Here is a 14,657-nt window from a genome sequence, read left to right as displayed (position 1 = left end):
GTTATTCCATTCATACTGTTCCAGGCTTCATTATATCATCTGTTGTCAATAACTTAATACACACATGTGCCTACAGCTATGTCACCTTGAGCAGAGATCCCAACAGATGCTTCAGAAGCTAAATGAGGCTGGATCTTGTTAACATTTGGAAGGACGCTTTGCAAAGCCTTTAGGCAATCAGAATGTTGGATGAGTCTTTTTCCCTCACCTACAAATTGAGTCTGTTTCAACACGTTTTGGTTTGATTTATTTCTGATGCTATGCATTTCGGACCTATTTATTTTCTATAGCAACTAAGTAGTCTTTCCTGAGACAAATCTATATGACTTCATTTAATTTAATTGATTTTGGTTCGCTTTTGACTTCAGGCCTTTGTAGGTGAATGCCTGAGTGCAACATTCAGTTGTGTTTTCTCATTTCACAAAAAGAAAGGGAGAGAGATCCACAAAAAGAACTTGCAAAAACAGAAATATGAAGGGAATTCCTAGTTTTTCTTACTCTTCTTTGGTGCTTCAAAGTATTAGGTTTAAAGAGCAAACTAATGAGTCTGGGCACATAGAAGATTGCAAAGTAATGAGAGTGCAAAACAGGCTTTTTGGAACTTTCTTGTTTACCCTTTATTTTAGCTCAAGAACAAAGAGACATTGTTTGTCTTTGGGAGGAAATAATTGGTCAAAGAGAATGGAGTTGAGCACAGGGTATCTTTAGACCATGGAACTCAGTGTTACAGAGCCTTGCTCAGAGGAAAATCAAGGTTTAAAAAAAAAAAAGACATTGAAAATATGCATTTTTAATTTGTTTTTGCAAAAAATTACATAAAGTGATTCTTGGAAAATTTTCCTGATGAAGATTGCACTATTAGTGTCTACCTTCTGTGTTTTGTGATGCTCTGTAGCAAATTTCTAAATAAATAAATTAATAAAAGAAAAGCATCCAGAGCAGAACTGATTTAATCTGTTCTGGTACCTTTTTCTAAATGACATTCAGTGATCCAGAGAAAGCCTTAGAAAGAGTTCAGATGTATTTTTTAGATAAAGGATTTTATTTATTTTTTTAGAAAGAAAGTCATGTATACCTTGTGAGAATGTAATAATTGTTCCTTAAAACGTCTTTCAAGAAAGGTCAAAATAATTCAAATTGAATACTTATTTACTCACTTTTTTTTATCTGGACTGTAAAACAAAAGAATTGCGGTATTTATAGTCAGTGTCTACCCTAACACTAGTCCTAATATACAAGCTGTAGATCCTGGAACAATTACATCAGATATATGTTTATTTAAGGTGAAAATGCCAGATGTTGATTTTATTCCCTTGACAAAAGGTCACATGTTTTATCTTTGAGTTTTTATTTTACAGAATATGATCCAGTAGTATTGGAAGCAAATTGTAACAATTACAAGAGTGACACACATTTTTTGTTAGCAAGACTGACTAAAGTACACCTCCGCTTTCTGTGTACTTAGTGATCTCTCTACAGAACTACCTAATCATTTTAATTTCTCAGTTCCAGTGGAAGCAGCTACAATTAGCAGGCTGACTGAAATTTCTGAACAAATGCATCTTTTCTAATTAATGTGTTTTCAAGTACTTTTGCAGAAGATAATAAAGGGTGGAATCCTGACAAAAGGCCCATTGAAGTCACTGGGACCAGAAGTTCACATCAAGTCAAGTGTGTGAAGAATTTCTTTTCCCCTAATGAATAATCAATTGATTTTAATTAAAGCAAGCAACATTTGAAAAAGCACTTGGATTTCTCAAGTGCCCAAATTCTATTTGAAATCAGTTCTGTTTGGGTCCCAAAGCTATTCACTAACTTCTGAAATGTTCACTGACGCTTACAGGTCAATAATCCTGGGACTCAAAAGTGCAAACAGTTTAGAAGGCATCAAGATGTTGCATGTGTTTGTCCTTGCTAGACAGTTTTTACCATGTACCTAGAAGAAGCTGTCTGCAGATCCCCTCCTATGTTATTATCATACCTAGAAAGCAGCGATAGCACTGACATGAAAAGTCATTGTGTAAGGGTCTTTCATTTAGTGAGGAATTAACAAATTTAGCAGTGGGATTTGCCTGAAATACAAATTTCCCATGCTACTTATCTCACCTGGATGTACTGTTGCATCTGTAAATACCATCCATCACCTTGCAGACCAGGGATCATTTAAGCTGTATGTGTTGCCAGGGTCAGATACTTGGAGTAATACAATCAGATCACTGCCAGATACTGATTTTATTGAAACCAGCAGTGTTTCAGTCCCAGAGGAACTGCAGAAAAACTCCTGCTTTTACATATCGTGCTGTGGCCTGCATTTGTGCAGATATAGTTATATCCAGTGAGAGACAAGGGAGTGTTTCTGACATTTCTCTGTTGGCATTTGTCTGTTGGTGTTTGACATTTGAGTATGTATTCTTTGACATTTAAATTTCAGTGCGATACTTTTATCTATACTGTTGAAGTAAAAGCTGCCATTCCACTGAATAACCATCCAACATACAAATGAATGAAAGGGAGCTCATAGCTCAGAGGAGTACTCTTTTATATCTTAGTGGTGTAGAAAACAGCACTGCAGAAATGAAGTGGTTTTCATGTTTATTCCAGTGCTCCTTGAAATTCAGAACAGGCTCATCCTTTGAGCCAGACTTCTGGAAATTAATAGGACCTTCTTGCTCTTCCCACACCGTCCTTCCTACCACCTATGGGCAATTGGACTCCATGGTGCATTTTGCTCTGCCTTTCTGTCCCTCTTAGAGTATACCCACCTCCTATGAATTTTCTTTCTCTTGTTGACCTGGGTTCTGTTGTTTCCTCCATCCAGACTTTATCTTCCTCTCTGTACCACAGTGTGCTTTTCAGGTCCTCCTTTGCATTCATATCATCTGGAGTTGTCTCAGAGCAAGCAGGAAGATGGATACCCTGAGTAGGGTGGCTGAATTGCCCAGTTCGCTTTGAGCCTGCAGTGTTTGTCTGGTAGGATTTCGTGGCTCTGTCCTAAATACTTTTATGTGGTAACCTTAAGGAGAAAATGATGCATATCTAAACCCAAGGAGTATTTATATTGCAAGGCATTTCATATGTATGTGAGTGAAGCCATAAAGCCTGACAGCTGTGGTGTTCCTCTCTCCTCTGCTAGCATGACTGATGAGACCTTCCGTGCAGCATCAATTCATGCAGGTTTTATTTTACAGATTATTATTATGGGCTGCATGGAACATGTTATAGTTGTGATATTTTTTCAAAGATATGAAAGTTCTTCTACATTTTTTTTTTCATTCTAGTAAAATGATTACTACTTCTTCCACTTCATCAGAGAACAGATGATTACAATAGTGGCTTTCCTTTGTTATCCAGTATATCAATTTTTCTTACATTTGCTTCAAGAAGCAACATTAGAAATCTGCATTTGTTTTCTCACTTGGGGAAATTTCTGTCTCTTCTGATACAGCTAAACCTTTTTTTTTTTTTTTGGGGGGGGGGGGGGGGGGGGGGGGGGAGGAAGAGGGCAGGGGCATCTTTTTTCTCTTATTTGCTCTTGCTGCATTAAGCTAAAAAACAGCTGGGCAGCTCTACCAACATGTTAGCTAGCACTATGTAATCAGCAAGAATGGACACAGTATTTTCTTCTTGATTAGCTACATGAAGCAAATTATAAGTTCACCTGTTCTCTTTGTGATCATGGTCAAAGGTAGAGTTCTGTAATGTGATTTTAAAATGTATATATATCAGCAGTTGGTAATTTCAACTGTTCCAGCTGCTTTTAAAGGCTGGCATGCAATTTATGATGTGACTGAAAGATACACTTACAATTTACAGTGAGTTATTGACAATGTGTTTTTTAGTGAGTTGAAAAGAAAGCTGTGTCTGCTTTGCCTCTAGTATTGACAGAAATGATAGACCTATCACAGTACTAACACGATACTCTCCTTAAATCAATTTTGAATATATAAGTGGCCTGTTAAAAATGAAACAAACTACTTAATGCCAACAGTAAAGAAGTAATTAAATACTTTGGTGTACTGGTACCTGCTGCTCCAGTTCAGTGAAGTTTTTACACCTGCTGAAGAGTAACATTTGCTACTTTTAGTGCTGTGCAACCTGTGAAGATACAGTGACCAGTCCTTCACTTCCTTGTAGTTTCTGAAAATCTTTAGTAACATTACAGTGAAATTTAATTTGGCTAGGAAGTGCTGGGGATTTGCATGTTCTCACAGTGGAGTTTGTTAGTAGAGATTGATGACTTGAAAATGCAACACTGGTTAGCTTAAAAGTCAAACTAAACAAAAATTACACATATTAGACTTCTGAAGATCAAAACAAGAGAAAACTACCCCTGATTTATTTTTTTTAAGTTTAAAAAATGTTTCTCTTTCTCTTGAATAAAACTTATTTACTTTAAAATGTAAGACATTGAAAGAGACATTGAAACTGACTCTGAGTAATCTGTGGCTTACTCATCTGGAAAAGAGATACAAATACTGCTGTTGTACAGTCAAGTGTCTGCCCTGACCCTAGGCTGTTTGTCCAGACAAGCGTTTCAGTGCTCCTAACATAAGTGAAGAAAAAAGTCAGAGATGTGTATGGTTCCTCAGTGGATTCAGCCAGAGGAACATAGAAGACCAAGGTTGAAGTCCTTCTAGTGATCATTTATTTATGCAAAACAACTACTATAGGGTGTGTTATGAGCAACCTACATGTTCCCTGTGAATTTTTCACTTGTGGACTAGTACATCCACTGGGAATACATGAGTCTAGATCAGGTAAAATTGACCAGAACACAAACTCTCAGACTCCAAATAAAAGCCCACAAAACCAAGGAAAACTCAGTGCTATAGCAACATATGAAATTCCACCTGTTTCTCTCAAGAAGAAGGTCAATAAGCCATGCCTGCTGAGCTCATATATTCAGCATTCAAACATTGAGGTACCAGTTATAAGAGAGCCAACTCCAAGCTGTGAGATGGGATAGGTGCCCAGGTTTCTCAGTCTAGAATGTTAACATTAATTGGCAGGTAAAAATTTGTCTGAAACAGTTGAGATAGAGGTTTATTTAGTTAGTTGTGACATTTATAGAGATTAAGGTGACTAGCTTGTTTCCCCATACCCCCCAGAATCTTTGAAACCTCTTAGTAACCGCATTATTCTGAAATGGAAGTTTTACTCATGCATTGGGGATGGTGGGAAAAGGAGAAAATGCAGAGTGGCAGAAAGGGACAGTGCAGTGGAACCCTGGGGAGAACCATTGGTTTCAAACAGATATTCCCCTTGGGTTGTTTTTTTTTGTGCTCTGTAGTATTTCTCTGGGCAGTTTTGGCAGGGATACGTCTGTCTCTATTTTGCTTAGAATTTCCATTCTTGTCAAAATTCATATGAGTGTTCTTACTGTAAACTGCTTTCAGTAGGATTGAGAGTTTTGACTGATCTTTTTCGTTACAAAGAGACAGATTTTTTAATGTGTTTTAAATTATAAAAAAAAAAAAAATCATTTTTTTTTAATTCACATTTGTTCATCAGGATAAGAGGATATATTTTACACCCCTCTTGTTAAAAATGCAGTTGTGTTGACAGCAAAGAACAGGGAAAACATTTTCCCCTTTCAAAGCTGTGTTTTTAATTTCCTTTAATACCTTGCTATGTCAGTGGACACTTGAGAAAGATCACCCATTAAAAAAAAATAATAATAAAGCTAACAATTATTTGTATCAGTAACTCCTGTTTTCCACTGATATTGTTCAGAAAGTGCCTAGCCACAGCAGCTCCCATGTGATTGATTATCCTGTGCTTAGAAGTGGACGTGAGAGCATAGCATGCCACAGAACATCATTATTTCACTTTTAGAAATAGAGATTCTCTGAATAGAGGAACGTGCTCTAAGCTTTACATTTGTTTCAGGGTGAAAAGGACAATTTGGACTGAAACACTGGCCAGGTTAATGTAGTGTGAGGAATTTGGTTTGTTTCCATTAGACATTTTTCCTTCATTTTTTGGTTCCCCTCTTTGTCTTGCACTTATTACAGCTGGCCACAGGCTGAGCAGACCAAGGGACTGTTTTTCCAAGCTTAACCACTGAAATTAGTATTTTCAATTCCGTGTGACTGGCTGAGCAACTTTTGAAAAATGTTTACTATGGCTATGTGGCTTTTTCTTCTGCCTAAGAAGCTATGAGAGCCTCACAGAGAACATGGATTTGCCAAACTGGCTGCCAAGTTGCAGTGGATTTTTATCCTCATATACTTCAGCTGAGCACATTAGCTTTGTAACTAACTTCAGAGATCTGAAGTGCTTGGGAACTTTGAAGTGCCTCCAAAATGACATTTTAAATAATGTTAGAAGAAACTGTGTATGATTAAAGAATGGACTTAATGCTTCATTGACGTCTCAGGCAGCAATGCTGCTATGTGATTTTGAAAATCCCATTAGGGACTTCTCTTCACCTTTAAGGGAGCACTCAGTGGGCGCAGCTTCAAAAATGTTGTTCATCATTCCTGAAATTAGTAGAATAAAGCACTCAGCTCAACCTGAAATCATGTTTTTCAAGGTAGAGATTGTCAGTGAAATACAGGTACATTTCAGAATGAAAGTGTTTAATGTTCATCTTTTGTTCTTTAGATCTGATTTGTTTTTGACCAAAGCTATCATCTGATGTGAATTATTTAATTTCTTGAATACTTGTAACTGAAATAGATGCATATTTTCCAATGTTAGTACACTAATCCAAAAGCAGGGATGCTGTAGTTGATTCATCTTGTAAAAAGAAGATAATAACTAGATCTTCAGACTATTAAATATTTCCATCCAAATTTGGATGTAAACCAGGCATAGTCAATAATTAATAGTAATTGGAAAACCGTGTAGACAGGAGAGATGAATGATAAAAAATTGAGCTACTTCTTTTAACAGGAGACATAAAAGAGACAGTAGTGGGAAATGGGTCATTTAGCTTTAGCCTCTGAGGGTGCTGAAGGGTGCTGTTCAGTTCTTTGAAAAAAGAGCTCAGTGCACAGCTGGGGGAAAGCTGAGATGTGCAAGGGCTGTGACACAGATCATAGGGCATAATATGTGGTAGTCTGTCTACAGAGATTTTACCTGAATTAATTAATTGTGTTGTTTTAATTTGTAGGTTGTCGGGTTTTGTTTTGTGTGTGTGTGTGTAGTTTTTTTGTTGTTGTTGTTGTTGTTTCTAAAGAACTGTAGAATGAGCCTGACAGGATTAGGTAGCCTGCTGTGTCCTGCCAAGACAGAACTGTGTCTCCCCGTAGTACTGAGTTGTTGTGAATCTGCACATTTATTGTGATGGGCTTTTACTTGAAGGCTGTGTTGTTTCAGGATGCTAAGCCTCTGTGGTACATTGAAAGGTCTGAGAGGCTCACACTGATCAAAACTTTGCTGGTACAAGTTTGAAATTAGGCAGATCGCTCTTCTTTCACACTGAGGTTGCTTTGTTCCAAGCTAACCTATTTGTGGGAAAATATGAAAGCATGTCCTATTAGATGCTGAATGCTTTTGTACAGCAGAGATGAAAGCAAGGGGATTTTTAGCTGGTTTGCTTGTTTGTTTGTGAAGACTGTTTCATTGATCTTGATGTTGAATATTATTTTATTGACAATAGACTCTGGTATTCTCTTGCAGTAGGATAAACAACCCTGGTAAGCCCAGTGCCTGTTGCTTTTGTAGACATAGAGTGTTTTGTGGCACTTGCAACTAAAACGGGGAGAACAGAAGAGCAAACATTTTGACCTTGTTCCCCCTCCTCAGGCTGTGGATACAGGAGAGCTAGTCAAGTCATAAGCTGATTGTGAAACAGGTAGTTGAACTCAAAATATAGGGTGTGGGGATTTTCACTGAGAACACCCTCCATAATATATGTGTAATATCTACCACTCATTCTCCGCAGCCTCAGGACTAGATTTACAGTGGGTAGAAATGTGAGAACATCCATGAAACTCATAAAGACTCACAAATTCTTTGCTAAGGCTCAGACATATAGGCAAGAGTTAGAGAGAGTTACATAAGCAGAGAAGCAAGGATCAGCTATCCTCTAGCAAAAGGAAAGTGGTGCCCACCAGGGAGAAGAGGTCAAGTTATTAAGAGTCTCCTACTTGGGCTGGGTAAGAAAATGTGTATGGGTGTAGTGATTAGCTGAAGAGAAAAAGGAGAAATGGTGTGTTGAATTGTGGAAATTGCTTTCCTCTGTTGTTAGTGCAACACAGCTGAAAGTACAGTAAATCTGTTGTATTGTTTTTAAGATAGATAAGAAACAAATGGAGATATCTGAAAAGACAAAGAGAAGTGTCTAAGTGATGTCAACTTAGATAACCATTGCTTGTATTGAATTTTAGTTTTTAACTCATGTATTTCACAATATGAAATTTTAGCATGCTTAAATCTTCATTTGTAAGGAAGTTTTGAATTACTTTTTCTTATCTATCAGAACAATTCCAGAATTAGAAGTAGTATTTTGTTTTGTCTCAACATTGCATTTATAATAATGCTGAGATCTGTTTCCCAATTTCCCTATGATTAGAAGAATCATAGAAGTTATTTCCAGAGATAAAAGTTACTTCTGTTTAACTAGAAAGGGCCACCTCCTTGCACCTTTTGAGTTCTTTTCAGATGATCAAGATGAAGGTGCTGAGATTTTTGATGACTTCATAATATTTATAGCTCTTTCATAATGTTGGTTTTTATGTTCAGGTTTTTGCCTGTTCTGCAGTTATGATATAATGCTTTAATCAAAGGGTAAGTTACAATAAAAATTAATAATAAATAGTCTTGCCATGGTGTATTCATGTTTAAAAAGGTACTGCAGAAGTAACAGAGAGTTATCTATATTATCTCAAGTACTGCACATTTTCATCCCAGTAAGAAGTGTCTTTTCTTGACATTAGCTCTTTTTCTAAAAAAAAAAAAAAAATAAGTTTTTTTTAGGAAGGAAATATTGTATTTTAAGGCGTGTATCTAGCAGCTGTGGGAGATGTGTTAGTAAATAATCTCAGGCTTACTTCCAGTCCTACTTCTCTCAATTTCTCAAAACCTGTAAAACTGTAAGTGTGGCAGTGGGGAGAATTTACATCTTACATATACAGAAAAGAATAGTGGAATATATTGAAGAAGAGCTTTAAACTATCTGCAGAAAACAGAAACGTATCTCAAGAGAAAAGTACATGAGAAAGCGTCCTTCATTAAAAATATTATGGAAATGAAACTCCTTTTTTATTTTAGTGGAGTTATCCATCAATTCCACTTAGGAGAGAAGGAGCGAGGAGCCAAAGCAAAACCAAAGACAGAATAGCTAACTTAAAGATATGAAGATACAATAGTTAACTTCAACAGTCACCTAGTCCAACTGCCTGACCACTTCGGGACTAACCAAAAGTTGAAGCATATTAATGGGGGCATTGTCCAAACACCCCGTGAATACAGATTAGGAGCCAAGGTATGGCTAATGCAAGAAATAAAGCTGGTTGCTGTGGCTGGGCTAGTGCTGTTAAGGAGTCCCAACCTCTGAAGCACAACTTCAAGATATCTCTTACGAGTGATACCTTCTTCCACCTTATTTTTGATTCCTAATGTGTCTCTTGGAACTCAAATCTAGTCACATCTTCACTGCATTTCCATGATTCACATTGAACAAAGCTGCTTTTGCACCTCACCTTAGTCAATAATTTAGTCTGTAATGCTGGATTAGTTCATTCTGTGGGGAATTGAGTTTCTGTTTGCTTTGAAAATTTGACTTCTGCAATAATTATTTTCTTTACATTATAATCCATAACAATCTGGTCAAAAGAATAGATTTTAATTGAGTATGTTAATAATGAGCATTAGTATTTTATGTGAATATTATAAAAAAGTCTGCAGTACATACATCTGCTGATTTTGAATTGAAACTTGATTGTTTTAAAAATAATGGCAATATATTTTAAAGCCTCTTTTCTGGTGTTTTGCATCAGTTTTGATGGAAAAAAATAGTAAAACACTTTAATAATATAGGCATTAATATTCTAAATTCAAATTTGAGTACTCTTAGCTCTATGTTTATTAAACATAGAATTATAGAATCATTTGAGTTGGAAAGGACCCTTAAAGGTCATCAAGCCCAACTCCTCTGCAATGAATAGGGACACCTACAGCTAGGTCAGGTTGCTCAAAGTCCTGTGTGGCCTGACTGTGAGTGTCTCTAAAAGCAGGACATACACCACCTCTCTGGACAGCCTGTTCTAGTGCATCACCACCCTTATTGTAAAAAACTTCTTCCTTATGTCCAATATAAATCTCCCCCCTTATAGTGTGAAATAATTTTCCCTTGTCCTATCACAGCAGACCCTGCTAATGAATCTGTCCCCTTCTTTCTTATAGGACCCTTTAGATACTGAAAAGCGGCTATCAGGTCTCACTGAAGCATTCTTTTCTCCAGGAAAAACAACCCCAGTTCTCAGCTTGTCCTTGTTGGAGAAGTGTTCCATCCCTTGGAACACTTCTGTGTCCCTCCTCTGGACATGCTCCAACAGGTTTTGTTTCTCCTGTACTGAGGCTCCTCTAGATGCAGAGTGGTTTCATAGCAAAGGTCTTCATGCTACTTTTTTAATTTGGGAGAGATGAGGTTAAACATGGTAGGAAACCTAAGTTCTGATTTTTGTTTTATGAAATCCTAGCTACCCTTAGAGATAATTTCCTTCAATTTGTTTCATAAATAATCATCACTTTTATTCCATGTATTTCTGCCTTCTAAGCATTATTGGGCACTTTTCTAACTGCTGCGTAATATCCAGATTATTGGTCCATTAGTTATTAGAAGTTGTTTCTTATTTGTTGTACCACTTTAGCATATTGAGGAAAATTATTTCTATGGGGAGAAATGAGTACATCAGTAAAGAAAATGTCAAATGTTATGACATCTTGTTAAAGAAATATTTTTCCACATCATTGTTATACTTTGTATTTTGTTACTCTTTTCACTTGCCTTTAAAAGAGAGGCAATACCTACATAGAAATGTTCAATCTAGTTAAGCTCACGTTAGATGTGTATGTCTAAACATAGATGTACCTATGTATATCTAAGAGAAATTAAAGGTGCTTTCATATTTTATCATTTATCTTTTACCACGTATTTACGAAGGTTGGAGGCCAAGTACAATTACATAATCATGAGCCAAATTGGTCAGTTTGTGTCATCAGTGTGATCTCTCTTAAATCCTGTTGAATATAAACCCCAACTTTCTGTATACAATAAAGTTTAAAGATAGATTACATCTATCCCTTGAAAGGTTATTTGTTAAAGCAGAAATCCTTGGTCTAAAGAAAAAGAAAGATGTGAATGTTTGAACTAACTGCTTTTGCCAGCCATACTTTTCAAACCAAGAGAGTAACAAAAGACTCAAAATTGTAAGTCTATTTACTTGAAGATATCACAGTCCACAACTGTGATACCACAACTGTGAGGCCACAAGAGTTATATGACAGATATTGTAATGAAAGATTTTGGTGGAGTACATGATAGGCTTCTCAACCTAGACGTCCATTGATAACCTCAGGCAAAAATAAAATAGTGTGTATTGACTTCTCCAAATAATAATAATAATAAATAAAATAAAATAAAATAAAATAAAATAAAATAAAATAAAATAAAATAAAATAAAATAAAATAAAATAAAATAAAATAAAATAAAGCAGTCATCCTGAGCTGCATAGGACAGCTGCTATAACAAGATCATTAACAGCTGGGAAAGGAAGCAATCCTATGCCTTTCTATTCTGGATTTTGACAGAAAAGAAATTAAAGATCAAAGCTGAGGCCAAGTCCCCATATTGTGGAGAAGTAACCAAAAAATATGAAAATAAAACTTACAGGTTGCTATTAATTTGACTGCAGAAAGGAAGTGGCTCTTAATACTCTGCTCTGAAAAAAAAAAAAAAAACAAAAAAAAAACACCTATACAAGTGGGGGGGGGGAAATCTAATTTCATAGGGATTCTTTGCTTTGGTCATAATCTCTTTCCGTTTTTTTTCCTGTTCTAAACAAAACAGTGCATTTACTCAAGGGTGGGAGGATGTTAGTTAAAAATAATACAGCATCAGTTAAATGCTCCACAGATTTTGAAATTAAATGTCTGCAGAGATTATTTGCTATCATGCTTGCTATTAAGGTATGTGGCTGTTGTGGGAGATCTTATAATAATCAGAGATATTTCACTGCCCTCTCTTGGTGAGAGTTAAAATTGGTCTCTCCAGTTTCTTAAACCTTGACATGAGAACAAAAAGGATTTTCCCTGATTCAGGTGTTACTTATTGGAAATCACTGCAAGTGGGATATTGTAGTTTAATAGCTATCCATAAACCTTTTATGGGTGTACTATTTACTTCAGCTTAAATCTTGTCAGTCAGCTCACTGGTTTGGTCTGTGATGTGTGGGCACTTGCATATAGGAATATCTTTGCATTCATTCATTTATGTGGTTCAATCTTATGCAAACATCTCTATCTATAATATATCCTTTTTCATAAATGTGTAGAAAAAATGTAAAAATATATTCAGCAAAATGTCTGCGTCTTTTGAGCATTGAAAAAGCTCATATGAGCATTTTACTCACTTGCTGGATGACGATTTCCTCGCTATTTTATTGAAACCTATCAACTAAACAGCTGACTCAGGTGCATCTGTAAACCAGTAATCTCCCTGTACAATATGCAGGGGGGGCAACTGCCTTAGGAGACAGTTCATAACTGTGAAAAATACCTGGAGATATTAGCCAGCTAAATTCACAGTTCACTTCCAAAATCTATCAATATTTTTTCTCCTCCAAATATCTGAAAAGATCAAATTTTTCAAGCTCCCTGAGTTACCACTGAAGCACGGCTTCTGCGTTATGTTTGAGAGCACTGAGAAATCATGCATGGAGCCTTAACCCATGACTGATTTCCTAACCACACCCTACAATGAAAGGTGTTGTGGAGCACATCACAAAAACATGAGCTTCAGTTCCTGAACAATGATTAAATCTGACTAGATTACATAAAGGATTGTAATTAAACTTCAGTCAATTCTATGTTTCACTTCAGATTAATCAAGCAAATCTTTCAGTGTTAGCATTAAGGAGGGGTTAGTTAAGGAAGGGTATGAGTGTTTACAGCAGGAAAGACTACGAACTAGAAATTCAGTGGGTTTTGTTTGTATGGCTTGCAATTCCTGAAAACATCGTTTTCAGTTAAAGCTGTTTTCTACCATCTATTTCAGGAGGTCTATATTATGGCAATGTTTATGAGGAAATGAGTGGATTAAAATAAGCCTACATACGTATTATGTTTGATGAGGTTTTCCAAGCCAAAGAAGTAAAAGAAAACAAAAATTTACCATATGTCTAGGGCCACATATGTTGATTGGAGTCAAACATTCTGCTTTGTACTGACAAGTATTTTAACACAATTTACCTGTGTTGGTAACAACATAGCAAAATAATTTGTCCATGTAAGATGTTTTTATTGAGATCAATGACTTGTTGTGCAGAAGCGCGGATTTGGCATTTTCCCATCACAAGCTGCTTGGTTTGAGAGGATGGAGGAGTAGACATGTCAGCATTAGAAAGTTTGAGCTAAGCCAAGAGTTAAACAAATTCCAAGGGAAAGGCTGAATGGGAGGTGAAATGTGATGGAAAAGCAAGGAGACTGGGATTTGCATGTTTACTCTTTAAAGACACTACTGCCCTCCAAGCAACATTTTGTTACTGAGCAGGATGTCTTCAAGAAAGGCTTTCTTTTCTCCTATCCTGTCTTGCGTTGAGTATAAAGCTCTCTGACCTGACTTTTCACCAGAGGGTTATTAGGAACTCTGCAGATCATAAAGCTCATTGTTCACTGTTATGCTTGTGATCCAGCAGTGGCTCTCTTTGAACACCTGGTGGGGAGCGGGTGGGCTTTCCTGGCATGTGGCAGTATCAGCAGGTCTGACTTGTAATGAATTAAGGTCGTGCTTTATAAGAATTCTCTCAGCTCCCCAGCAGTTGAGCCAATCAATCTGTAAGGAGCTTCTGCAAATGTCACCTTGCAAACTGACTACATGCTTCGGCAGGAAATTAGAAATAGCAAAAACAATTCAAGATCCAGGTTGAGAAATGGTTATTAATTTTTTCTTCTGTCTTTGCTGAAAGGGGAAACAATCATATCTCTTTCAGCACAGCAGAATAAGAGGAATCATGACACATTTTAAAAATGTAATATATTTGATGCAGCAATCTTGGTACATGGTGTTGTGAAATGCCTCAGGGCTGCCACACAGTTCCCTGCTTCCTTTCTTATGTAGCTGTTATTTCAAGTCAGTATTACAGGATATGTCCCATCCCCTAATGCATTTTTGAAGGAGACATATTCATGACTAGCTGTTCTCTACTGACTATTTCTGTAGTAATAGGAAGGCCAGTGTTTAAACTTGGAAATATAAATCTGGCTGGTTGATGCATTTTTCTGTGTTTCCTATGTCAGGGATTTGACTTGTCTGAACAAACACCAACTGAAGGTGAGTTTTAGACTCAGCTGATGCACGTCAGTGACATGAGTATGGGGCAAGAATGCAGGGTGTTAAGGGGGATTTGTGGCTTCTCCACTCCTCTCTGGTTTTAATTTCTGATATCACTGGATGAAACCAAAGGAAGGACTTTTTTTTTTCAAGTTC

At 36.6% G+C, this 14,657-nt stretch overlaps 1 protein-coding gene across 7 annotated transcripts in view; it reads left to right on the top strand.

Annotated features, from left to right (window-relative positions):
- The window catches only part of GRID2 (glutamate ionotropic receptor delta type subunit 2), a 651,664-nt gene that overhangs the window by 464,540 nt on the left and 172,467 nt on the right, over positions 1-14,657 (top strand). The window lies entirely within an intron of this gene.

This window comes from Excalfactoria chinensis, chromosome 4 (genome assembly GCF_039878825.1).
Source record: "Excalfactoria chinensis isolate bCotChi1 chromosome 4, bCotChi1.hap2, whole genome shotgun sequence".
Taxonomy (NCBI): Eukaryota; Metazoa; Chordata; class Aves; order Galliformes; family Phasianidae; genus Excalfactoria; species Excalfactoria chinensis.
This window is presented reverse-complemented; position numbering and strand designations above follow the sequence as displayed.